Raw genomic sequence first — 13,124 nt, 5'->3', positions numbered from 1 at the left:
TCAAGGAGCACTGCACGAAATATGGTGGGAAAATTGTTTTGGTCGTTGGGCCTGGAAATTCAGGCATGGAAATTGCTTATGACACTATAACAAATATGAGCACTGCACACTATGCCCTTTGAGGCCAAAGAGCACCAACATATGTGCTCATAGACCAATAGCAACAGTGCAGCAACTAACTTTCTATCTGTGCCCTTTATGGACGTCACCATTGCTAAAAGGGCACAATAAATTGTTTGGTAATCAAAGAGGCAGGCACAAATAAAGGCCTTTTTGTGTCTATGTTCTGACAAACTTGTCAAATGACCTTCTCCATCCATGTTTGCATTATTTTTGTTATTGTGCCCATTAGGTTCTGTTTAAAAAAAAAATAGAAATGTAAAATTTTGAAATAAAACCAAAAATTTAAAATTTTCATAAAATCAAAGATGACAGTCTCGGCTGTAAAAAGCAATTCAATAGTAGAAATGGAATGTCTATAATGAAACTACATAAATATTCCTCATAAAGAACATGTTTACAAGTGTTCAAGATAAAAGACCAACAAAATAATGAGATTTTCCTATCAATGTATCCATGCATTCCTACATATAGCGACCCATAACTGATTTTACCCTTTTTCCCAGCTCAGTGGATTATGTAATCACCTTCCTGAAATCCAAACCAAAGGAAAAATGAAAAAGGGAAAGGATCACATATTTCCAGTGATATTTAACTACCCAAACATCCAATCAACATTGAGAATTCATTAGCTTTACACATATATGATAACAATAACATTTTCATTTTCTCCGACAAAAAGAGAGAACATTTTTCTATTGGTACAACTAAATGTCCAATGTACCAAATGGGTTTAAACTGCTAATCCATACAATAGAATTCCATATGTCATCAATCACATTTTATTCCAACTAATTTAAGGGAATGAAAGCTAATCACTTTGCAAATTCCATATGAAACATACCAAATGGGTTTAAATTGCTAATCCATACACTAGAATCCAAATCCAATCCAAATTCAACTGTGGTCCTTTGAACCCAAAATAACAACTATGAGGTGTAAGGCCAAGGTTAATATGGAATTTATGCATCCCCTAAAAACCTACAATCAACAACAACAACAACAACAACAACAACAAAGCCTTTTCCCACTAAGTGGGGTCGGCTATATGAATCCTAGAACGCCATTGCGCTCGGTTTTGTGTCATGTCCTCCGTTAGATCCAAGTACTCTAAGCCTTTTCTTAGAGTCTCTTCCAAAGTTTTCCTAGGTCTTCCTCTACCCCTTCGGCCCTGAACCTCTGTCCCGTAGTCACATCTTCGAACCGGAGCGTCAGTCGGCCTTCTTTGCACATGTCCAAATCACCGGAACCGATTTTCTCTCATCTTTCCTTCAATTTCGGCTACTCCTACTTTACCTCGGATATCCTCATTCTCAATCTTATCCTTTCTCGTGTGCCCACACATCCCACGAAGCATCCTCATCTCCGCTACACCCATTTTGTGTACATGTTGATGTTTCACCACCCAAACATTTTGTGCCATACAACATCGCTGGCCTTATTGCCGTCCTATAAAATTTTCCCTTGAGCTTCAGTGGCCTACGACGGTCACACAACACGCCGGATGCACTCTTACACTTCATCCATCCAGCTCGTATTCTATGGTTGAGATCTCCATCTAATTCTCCGTTCTCTTGCAAGATAGATCCTAGGTAGCGAAAACGGTCGCTTTTTGTGATCTTCGCTAGATTGCTCCGGTCATTAGTGTGGATAAGTATATAAATGGATAGAGATAGGAAAGTAAACACAGGATGTACGTGGTTCACCCAGATTGGCTACGTCCACGGAATAGAAGAGTTCTCATTAATTGTGAAGGGTTTACACAAGTACATAGGTTCAAGCTCTCCTTTAGTGAGTACAAGTGAATGATTTAGTACAAATGACATTAGAGTACAAATGAAATTAGGAAATATTGTGGGAGAATGATCTCGTAATCACGAAACTTCTAAGTATCGGAGTGTGGTATCATCTTGACTTGCCTTATCTGTCTCATAGGTAGATATGGCAGCTTCTCTGGAAGTACTCTTCCTCCATCCAGGGGTGGTATCTTTAACTGGTGGAGATGCACAAGGTAATGTATCAATTTCACTTGAAATTTACTTGTAGTTTCAGGCTTGGTCAAGCGCGATACAAACCATGTAGTAGGAGTCCCCCAAGTCGCCGAGCTAGGGGATCTGCTGAAAGAGGTGACAGACAAGGTAAGCAATCAGAGCTCCAGCTGATTGTTCACCTTCTCCCCATCTTGCAGCAGCATGAAGGATAAAGAGAAGAAAAATGAGAAGATATGATATAGGATACTTTTGCTTTTGAAGAAGTAACTTTCCACAGGCTTATTCTTGAACTGAGCTGGAGGGTTTTCTGGTTTCCTCCAGAGTATAAGGCCGACTGAAGAATTTGAGGGTCAAAACAAGTCCATCAAATCTAGAATACGTTCGACCCTGCTGATATGGGATACTTTTGCTTTTGACAGAGTAATGGATGTATCGGCACGTGTGCTGTTACGCTTGTCTCCACATGCTTCCTTGTATCCTTCGCACTTGCCCTATCTGTTCCTCAAGCAGATGCGGTATCTTCCCTGGAAACATAAGATGTTGAAGATGAGTACTCGAGAGCAATGCCAGGTAAGTAATCAGGTAAGGGGTTCCAGGCAGTCAGTTCCTGGCTGGGAGCTTGATTTCAAGTGCTGACTGATTGCTCTCTTTCTCCTTGTCTTGCAGGTAAAAACAAGGCCAAAGGAAAAGACAGGGAAAAAGCATGATATGGGATACTCTTGCTTTTAACCCTGATGATATGAGATATTCTTGCTCTAGTATAGCTTGTTTGCAGAGGTATTATCGGGGGGAAAGAAAGCTGAATATTTCGAAAGGCTTCGTTGGGAGTGCCCTCTCAGATATGAGGAAGGGTTGAGCATTTTTGCAGGTCTGCCTGTCCGTTAGGGATGGAGGTCGACATATATAGGAGTCTCCCTAACAACAAGTAGTAATGCTATTCCTTTACCCTGCTTGGTCATAGCACGGTAGTGGGAGCTGCCAGCTTCACATGTTTTAACTCTGTCAGAGCACTTTGAAAAAGTGGTATGTGGTATCTGGCTCTCGAGATTCGGAGAACGATGCTTCTTCGATTTTTGAGAAAGCAATCATGCTGGGGGTCTAGCTCTCGAGATTCGGGGAGCAGTGTCTCTTCGATTTTTGAGAAAGTAATCATGTTGGGAGTCTGGCTCTCGAGATTCGGAGGGCGGTGCCTCTTCGATTTTGGAATAAGCAATCTTGTTGGGAGTGTTTTCTCGGATGTGAGTAAAGGTTGGGCATGTTTGCTAGTCTACCTTGCCACGAAGCACGGAGGTTGACACACAGGGACTTTCCAATTATCCAGCAGTGGTACTGTTCCTTTACCCTTGTGGGTAATAATATGGTAGCTAGACTTTCAAAATTTATGTGTCTAAACTTTGTTAGTGCTGTTTCTTTGCTATTCTTTTACCTTTCTTGGTCAGAGCGATGTAGTGGGAGCTGCAAGCTTCACGTGCTCAACTTTGGCAGAGACTTTGGCAAAGTTATCTGTGGTACCCATGAGCTATTGTTGCGTGTGGGAAGTGGGTGATTGAACAGTAAGATTCATGTGCTTTCTACTTCACCAGAAGTCTTCGACAGAATGCCCATAATTTCCGCAAAGCTGAGTGTGCGTGTGACAGGTGCTGGCAAGGCTAGAAAAGTAGGTGCCTCTTCGATTTCTGAGATCGGCCCTCGTGGTCTCTGAGCAGCCCAGCTTTTGAGAAAGCGAGCGCCTCTTCGATTGATTCGGAGAACGATGCCTCTTCGATTTTTGAGAAAGCAATCATGCTGGGGGTCTGGCTCTCGAGATTCGGGGAGCAGTGTCTCTTCGATTTTTGAGAAAGTAATCATGTTGGGAGTCTGGCTCTCGAGATTCAGAGGGCGGTTGCCTCTTCGATTTTGGAGCAAGCAATCTTGTTGGGAGTGTTTTCTCGCATGTGAGTAAAGGTTGGGCATGTTTGCTAGTCTACCTTGCCACGAAGCACAGAGGTTGACACACAGGGACTTTCCAAATATCCAGCAATGGTACTGTTCCTTTACCCTCTCTTCGATTTTTGAGAAAGTAGTCATGTTGGGAGTCTGGCTCTCGAGATTCGGAAAACGGTGCCTCTTCGATTTTGGAGCAAGCAATCTTATTGGGAGTGTTTTCTCGAATGTGAGTAAAGGTTGGGCATGTTTGCTAGTCTACCTTGCCACGAGGCACAGAGGTTGACACACAGGGACTTTCCAATTATCCAGCAGTGGTACTGTTCCTTTACCCTTGTGGGTAATAATATGGTAGCTAGACCTTCAAAATTTATGGGTCTAAACTTTGTTAGTGCTGTTTCTTTACTATTCTTTTACCCTTCTTGGTCAGAGCGATGTAGTGGGAGCTGCAAGCTTCACGTGCTCAACTTTGGCAGAGAACTTTGGCAAAGTTCTGTGGTACCCATGAGCTATTGTTGCGTGTGGGAAGTGGGTGATTGGACAGTAAGATTCATGTGTTTTCTACTTCCCCAGAAGTCTTCGACAGAATACCCATAATTTCCGCAAAGCTGAGTGTGCGTGTGACAGGTGCTGACAAGGCTGGAAAAGTAGGTGCCTCTTCAATTTCTGAGATCGGCCCTCGTGGTCTCTGAGGAGCCCAGCTTTTGAGAAAGCGAGCGCCTCTTCGATTTCTGAGATCGGCTTTCATGATCTTTGAGCAGCCCAACTTTTGAGAAAGCAAACACCACTTCGATTTATGAGATCAACCCTCGTGGTCTCTAAGCAGCCCAGCTTTTGAGAAAGCAAACGCCTCTTCGATTTTTGAGCAGGCGCCTCTTCGATGTCTGAGGCTCCGTCGAGTGCAGCTTTTTATAGGGGCTGGCATTAAGTTCCAAAGCACACTTGAATCTCCACCAGTAGAAGCTCCATTCTTGCACTTATAAGATCTTGATTTGTCCGACCTCTTCTCTCTTCAACACCTTTGAAAATGTCTGGCCCCTCCGACCGTCGTTTTGACTTGAACCTTGTTGAAGAGGCAGCCCCGCCTTCTCCAGACAACATATGGCGCCCATCCTTCGTCTCCCCTACTGGTCCTCTTACCGTTGGGGATTCCGTGATGAAGAATGATATGACCGCTGCGGTGGTGGCCAGGAACCTTCTCACTCCCAAAGATAACAGACTACTTTCCAAACGGTCTGATGAGTTAGCTGTTAAGGATTCGCTGGCTCTCAGTGTTCAGTGTGCAGGTTCTGTGTCTAATATGGCCCAACGCCTATTTGCTCGAACCCGCCAAGTTGAATCATTGGCGGCCGAAGTGATGAGTCTCAAACAGGAGATTAGAGGGCTCAAGCATGAGAATAAACAGTTGCACCGGCTCGCACATGACTATGCTACAAACATGAAGAGGAAGCTTGACCAGATGAAGGAAACTGATGGTCAGGTTTTACTTGATCATCAGAGATTTGTGGGTTTGTTCCAAAGGCATTTATTGCCTTCGTCTTCTGGGGCTGTACCGCGTAATGGAGCTCCAAATGATCAACCTCTGATGCCTCCTCATTCTAGGGTTCTATCCAGTACTGAGGCTCCGAATGATCCCCCTCCGATGCCTTCTCTTTCTGGGGCTCTACCGACTGCTGAGACTTCTCCTAAGCAACCTTTGTGAAGGCTCCACTTCTCCTACAATCAATTTTAATAAATAGCAATGAAGTCAAAAGGTCGATAAAACATTTACCTCCATAAAAGAATTATGTTAGAATCCAAATCTTCCTCAATTTCTCTAATTTCTGCATTATTAATAATTGACGAGTGTTGTAGTGAACCAGCGTACAACTGAATGTAACGGCGACAAAGCTGACAAAGATCTTGAATGAGGTCCCAAGAGGATCGGCAACTAATTCAAGAAAACAAGTGTGAAGTCAGAACCAAGATGGGAAATTCATAAAAGTACATCGATTTGTAAAATACATCCAAAAGCATGCAGTGAGAAGTTTCACCAAATATTTGAAAAGCAAATACAACCTTCAACTCAATTCCAATATTTTTATTTATAAAATTTAAAGGAATATTGTAAAAATAAGAAGCTGACAAAAAAGCCTTGAATACCAGGCCGTAAACAGGCATACAAGCATATACCATAAAAGAGTATATAGATACACTTTTATCTATCAAGTGTAGCGTATAATATATGTATTACCACACTTTCTTCTGCTGCAGGGTTGCTTGAGCAGCATCACGCCACCACAAATACAGACCCTCTGATAGGGGCACCACATGTCTCAGATGGGAAACATCAACATAAGTCTTGTATCTTGAAACAACTTCTAATAGTTTTATATCCAATCATAATATTGGCCTGAAAAAACCTGTAGAAAAGAGTTGTAGCACTCCAGCTGCATACCAAGAAAGCAGAAAAGGAACAAATTTTATGGGTTGTGGAAAAGAGAAAATTAACACCTAAACTTTCCTCAGAGAGCTAAGAGAAGCAATTTTACTCGATACTTATATGGTAGAAGAAAACATTTAGAGAGGGAGAAGAGAAGTAGAGAGGAATAGGGGGATACTAAAATGTGAAAAAGATCCTCCAGCGAAATCTTATTGCATTTTCCTAACTCCTACCGTGAATTAAAGATATAATATGAATATTTGTTTATCAATGGTAGAACAGGAGAGAGGATGAATAAAAATAATACAGGGAATAACATTCACTCAGCACGAGGGAAGCCTTCTCAAACGGAACCTCTGGATTATTTCTTTCTTGAGTTCCAATGTGGTGATATTTTAAAGGGACACTTTGGATGCGGTCCCTAGCTATCAATATTCTTTAATTGAAACCTTGTTAGTTTTTAGTTTTTGATTGAGGTCCCTGACATTAAAGTAATAATGTAAGTTACTATATTTTTTTACTTAAAAATTAAAAATTGAAATTTGTAATTGTTTATATTAATGAGATTTTAAATAAAACCCATAATTTATGGGATTAAAAATAATAAAATATAAATTATACTCTCTATTATATTGTGTGTGTGTGTGTATACATATATGTATGGGTACATTAACCAAAATTAACAAAAAAAGTTATTGTACCAAAATATGGATACATTCTCAAATCAACGAAAAAGAATGTACCCATATAAGTTTAAACATGGATTAAAAAATTTGAATGGATTTTATATTAAAAAAATGGTACATTTTACATATAACAAATTTATATATTTGAGAATGGGTACATTTAAGATTAAAAAAATTGAAAAATTATATGAATGGGTACATTTAAGATTAAAAAATTGAGAATCTTTTTTTTAATTTAATTTAATTTTTTATTATTTTGGAAATGTTTGAATTGAAAATTAATTAGAAGTTTAATAGAGGTGTGAGTATTAAACCCTAAATTAATTACTAATTTTTATATTAAAAAAATTATATAATAAACATGTAAATTCATTATCACATTAATGCTAGGGACTTGAATCAAAATTTGAGAACTAATAAGGTCTTAGTCAATGAACAGTAAAAACTAGGGACCGGATACTAATTTTTCCTATTTTAAAACTCCATTTCGTCCAGAGCTAGATACGAACAAACACGCACGTCCATAATTGTAAAATCCTTATTACATTTAAAACTGAAAGAACAAACCAAAAACTCAATGGCTCCAACGGGTTTCGTAGATTCAAAATCAATTTAAAACTCAATTATCGTTAAGTGCTTCCTAAAAACTCATAGAGCCCTAAATTAATGCAAACATGCCAGTACTTCAGATTAACTTAATTAGACAATTATTTTGAAAACTCATCAATCACAAAACTGAAAGTTTTTATTTTGAAAAATCACTTACACTGGAGGACAGCCCACGATGAGAGGATCATTTTTACCTCTTTAATCGAGGTCCAATTCCGGAAGACTTGGCCAGAAATTGGTTGGAAAATCCGCGGTAAGAATCGTTTCTTAGATCTGAAATTGAGGAAATTCGGCTACGAATTTGTAGAAACTAAAAGGGGGGTTCGGAAGAGGATGGGAAGAGGATTCTGGAGGCATAATTTGACGACCGTTGGTGATCAGTGGACGGCGGCGCTGTTGCGTGAAAGAGAAGAGGGAGAGAGGATGTGGGAGGGAGGAAGATGGCTGAGAACAAGGAGAGTTTATTTTTTTTTGGAAACTGAGAACAAGGAGAGTTTAAGAGAGAGAGAAAGCAAATAAAGGAGGGGCGGAGGAATTGAGGGAGGGAGAGAGAGTGAGGCGTGTAGTAAATGTAAAGGACACAAAACTTTACTTTCTAATTTAAATATATTAAATTAGAGGACACGAAAGCTTTATTGTGTCTTTGTAAATTAATAAAAAAATATTTCATTTCTGACATTAAAAGGACATATGCAAGCTCATTTTAGTAGGCACAAATACACTTTCCTGTTTTTCTTTTTCGATGTGTCTTTTTGCTCAGAGGGCATATTTGAGTTAGTTTTGTGCTCAATGACATTTAAAAAGCATAAGTATGGTTTTGTGTTGAATGAAAATGTAAAGAGCACAAATCAATTATGTTCTTAGCCCCTTTTTGTTGTAGTGTGATTTGTCAAACTCGGGGGCTAATACTTCCATTGTTGTCCATAGCCCGGTAAACTTACGTCTTCCTTTTTCTCCCACACAACGACAACTAAGCTATTTTGTTTTAGCTCCTTGAATGTGCGCTCAAATTTGTATTGATCATCTTACTTTGACTACATTAATATTTAAACTTTTGTAAAAATCGCAGGTACACGTTTTCAACAAGAAAATGGATTGACTATTAATATTTAAACTTTCGTTGTGCAGATGATGTATCAAACGACATTAGTTCGTGTTTGAACTCACACAACAAGAAAATGGATTGACTACGATGGATTATCAAGCGTGATAGAGTAACATGGCATTCATAGTATATTCATCTGATTTACAAAAAAAAAAAAAAATCGTTTTCTTTGAACCTGCTGACCAGATATTATTTGTAAGATTCATTATTCATTATTTTTATTCTTTGAATTGATTTTTCAATAAGTTAATTGATTTTGATATACACTTGCCAATTTCTTACACAATCCGTTAACACGATACGAAAATAAAAGATTTTGATTTGACACAATAACTAATCGGGTCACACAATAAGAACTCGTTATTAGCAGGTCTTTAACAGGTTAACATGAAAGTGACACGCGGGTAACCTGTTTCGACACGTTAAGAAAAAAGTTATAGTGTATATGTATATAGTGAATATTAAAATATGTATTATTGAATTATTATTCTATATAATTTAAACATTTTAAGTTTTATTTATTTTTATAATATACTATAGGCAAGGAGTAAGATTAAAAAATGATAAAACACATTAAAAATAAAATTATCAAGTAATTTAAAAATATCAAACACATTAAAAAATATATAATAATTAATTTATAAGTGCAAAAAATGTGAAAAAATATGTAAACGCTCATGATCGCATCCAGTACGCTTTAAGGATGGGTACATTGTGGTTTGAATTTTTAGAACCATACAAACCCTCATGAATAGTATTTTTAAGGGAGTTCAAAATGAACCAATATCATTTCCCTTGGTGACTGATGAAAATTGAAGGGTTTTACTGTAAAAAACGTGCAAGGTTTCCTCAACCTTGAAACGCAACTGCTTTCGTTTTGCATATCCTTGAACATTTGGTATTTTGTAGTAATGTACTAATGTTTTTCATTAGACTCTTATTTTGGAGTATGTAATACTTTTTTTACAGTAAAAGCATCCCCGAGTTGCTTTGTTTAAGGCAAGAATTTTAGTATGGTTAGACGAAGTGGCAATTAAGGTCTGTTTAGTTGACCTCCAAGAGATTGAGGTGCCTCCAACGATAAAGACATAACTCATTTGAGAACGCGCCTTGTGTGGATCAGATAAGTATTTTGTGTCAGCATAACCAACAAGACTAGAATCGACTCGAGATAAGGGAGAGCTCGGCTAAGTCACACAATGAGCAACCTAAGCCCGTAGTACTGAGTGAAGAGGAATATCATCAGACCATAGTACTGAGTGGCTAGAGTATGTAATACTTAAAAGACAAATGTTGTTTTTATGTTTTGAAGTAAGATTTATGTGACAATGTTATATACATATACACATTTAATATTATGTTTTCAATTTTTTTTGAGGTCAAATTGTGCTTTTCATTTCCATTATTTATTGATTTAAGATATATTTTCTTTAATGGGTAACGGGTTGAGTCATATTACTTGATAATATTAATGGGTCGATTTCGGGTTGGATCATATTACTCGTTTACTTTAACGGATGTTATATGACACAACCCGTTAATATATCAGGTATATCATGAAAATGATACAAACACGAAAAACACGATACAAATGTCAGGTCTACTTTGATACGTGAAGGGTTGGTCACATCATGGAGAGTATTTCCTCCAATGAGGTTGTACCTATATTTTTGTAATACAAGTTTAACTGCATTGCATTTATTTTTTGAATTAGAAAATTTCCTCTTAATTCACGTACAATTACTGTTAACTAACATCAACTCAACTATTGAAAAACTACGGTCGTTTGATAGTATTTCATTTTAGTTTTCAATTTAAAAAAAAAATTAAAAATTAAAAATTGTTTGAAAATAATTTTTATTTTAAAAAAATGAAACCTAATAACGAAAAAATGAAAACTAAACAGCTAAATTTTAAAAACTCAAAAAAATAGCGTACGTGTGCTTCATTCATCATAGACTCAAATTTTGTATCAAACTCCAAATATAGCTTTTAATTTAAGTTAAAATGTGACATTTAAGCTCGATTTTTCCTTCATTAGATATGAGTCATGACAAAGAAAATAAACTTTTTAAGAAAAAAAAGATTAATAAAGAATTCATGAAAACCAATTACAGCAGTCCGTTGGGATGTAGCTAGTTGTAGTAAGTACTGACTAAAGAGCAGTGACTATTCAGCTGATTAAAATCATTAGATTCTGTTTCCTGAGGATAATCTCTTTCCACGCTTCTCACTTCTCGAGATTAACCTGTCTTGTCGGTAATTTACAAGAGAATTTATTGGAAAGGATCCGGATGATTATTTTCTTCTAATCTATCAAATTAGAGAATTATGTCATTAAATTTTAAACCAATTGCTAAAGTTATTATAACTTTTAAAGTTGGTTTGTGTTAGATTAATTTTTAACAACACAAATTCTTTGATTTTTGGTGGATTAGAAAGAAAGATCCGCGGAGATCTCTTTCCGAATTTATCTGCCACATTTGATATCAAGCTTCAACCATCTCCAAACCCAAAGCTTTTGAATCAGTTCAACCATGGCTTCTTTACGGCCAACATTTTCATCTACAATACCCCATTTTTTCAAAGTTATTCTTGATGACACATCGAGAGACACCAAACTTGTAAGCTTTTCTCTCTCTCTCTCTCTCTCTCTCTCATTATGCACTCGTAAAAATGTTTACTTGGTTATGGAGATATTCATTTGTTGCCCACAAAAAGATTAGAAATTGTTCTTTTAACTTAGATTTTGACATGAGCAGAAAGTTCCGATGAAATTTGTGATGAAATATGGAGAAGAGTTATCAAGTCCAGTATATCTTAGACTTCCATGTGGTTCAGAATGGGAAATAGAACTGAGAAGATGTAATGGTGAGGTTTGGTTTGAGAAGGGTTGGCCGGAGTTCTCCAAGTTTTACTCTCTTGACTACGCTTTTTGGCTTGTTTTCGGGTATGAAGGGAATTCAAGATTCCACGTCTTCATATTCGATAGAAGTTGCACAGAAGTTGACTATCCCATAAAATTGCCGGACAAGGAAAAAACCGATTACGAAGATGACGAGTCGGTTGAAATCTTGGATGATTTTCCCACAAGCCGAAGAAGAAAAGGGGAGAGATATTCATCTTTACCATGTCCTTTGCCTCCGAAGAAAAAAAGAAAGAGCTATTCAAGGATGCATCCATTGACTGAAAAAGATAAAGCTATAGCTCTTCAGAGAGCAATTGCTTTCAAATCTGAAAAGCCTCACTTCAAAGTTGCCATGCAGCCCTCCTACATATTCGGCAATTTGGTAAATACCCTTGCACAAGTAATAATCTAATATTTTCGCTTTTCAAATAAACATATACTTCTTTTTCTGTTTAAGGTTTTGCCGGCGCGGTTTGCCAAGGCACATTTGTTGGGGTTCAACCTCATTCGATACCTCTTCAGAATGGTGAAAGTTTCAGATAGGTTGGTGATGTAATGATAGCTATGTAAGGGCCTGTACCAATGGTGAAAGGTAAGTGTATGCTCCTCAAAGGTTGCACGATATCACCGAAGAAGCTTATCAAAGGGGAAATTGAGCGGTCGAGCAAGTGTTCAGCTACATTAAGTGCCCTGAAAGCTTCAGCAAACATGATATTGACCGAAGCCCCTGTGTCTACCAGGATTCGTCGTACTTCAAAGTTGGCTATGTGAGCTTCCACGATCAGTGGGTCATTATGAGGGTAGATGATACCTCTTTCTTCCTCAGGGTAGAAACATATTGGATCCCAGTTAGGCACATATTGGATCCCAGTTAGGCTTTTGATACTTACCTCCCCTGATGTCTTCCACGTGAAACACTTGGTGGCCAGACCTTAAAGCTCGTTCACTATTTTTCATGGCCCTGTTGGAAGATTTAGATATGAGTGTGCCACTGCTTATGGAATATATAACATTTACCTGGCGTTGGTTACGGTTACCCCTTGGAGGGTGAATGAGGAATTGATCAATTTTTCTTTCACGTGCCAAAGCTTCAATATGATCATGAAGGGTGATAGACTTCTCGCCATCATGGCCATTATGCTCGTGGTAGCAGCAAAATGTGCCCGTGTTCTTCATGAGCTTGTAATCCGGGTGCCTCGGCTTTGGCTTCGGTATCAAGTGTGCTATGCTGGGGTAAATAGCCACGCATGTGGCGTTCAAATGTGTGTATGCCTCATACCTCAGGGTAGAAGCTGTCCTGACACGTGCTTGACCCACTGTGTTGACTGCCTGGGGTCGGGATTATCATGGCGATACCCTT

The 13,124-nt window shown here is 38.1% G+C and overlaps 1 long non-coding RNA gene across 2 annotated transcripts; it reads right to left on the bottom strand.

Moving 5' to 3' along the window:
• Positions 1-392: 392 nt before the first annotated feature.
• Positions 393-8,234, bottom strand: LOC114820599 (uncharacterized). 2 transcript variants are annotated; one of them, XR_011577288.1, is made up of 3 exons: positions 7,909-8,234; positions 5,806-5,964; positions 393-651 (listed from the first exon to the last, which is right to left on the bottom strand). It is a non-coding gene; the product is annotated as an uncharacterized lncRNA (long non-coding RNA). The 2 variants fall into 2 exon arrangements; XR_003768026.2 differs by lacking the exon at positions 7,909-8,234 and adding an exon at positions 6,268-6,517.
• Between the last annotated feature and the right edge of the window lie 4,890 nt (positions 8,235-13,124).

Source organism: Malus domestica, chromosome 02 (assembly GCF_042453785.1).
Source record: "Malus domestica chromosome 02, GDT2T_hap1".
NCBI classification, from domain to species: Eukaryota; Viridiplantae; Streptophyta; class Magnoliopsida; order Rosales; family Rosaceae; genus Malus; species Malus domestica.
This window is presented reverse-complemented; position numbering and strand designations above follow the sequence as displayed.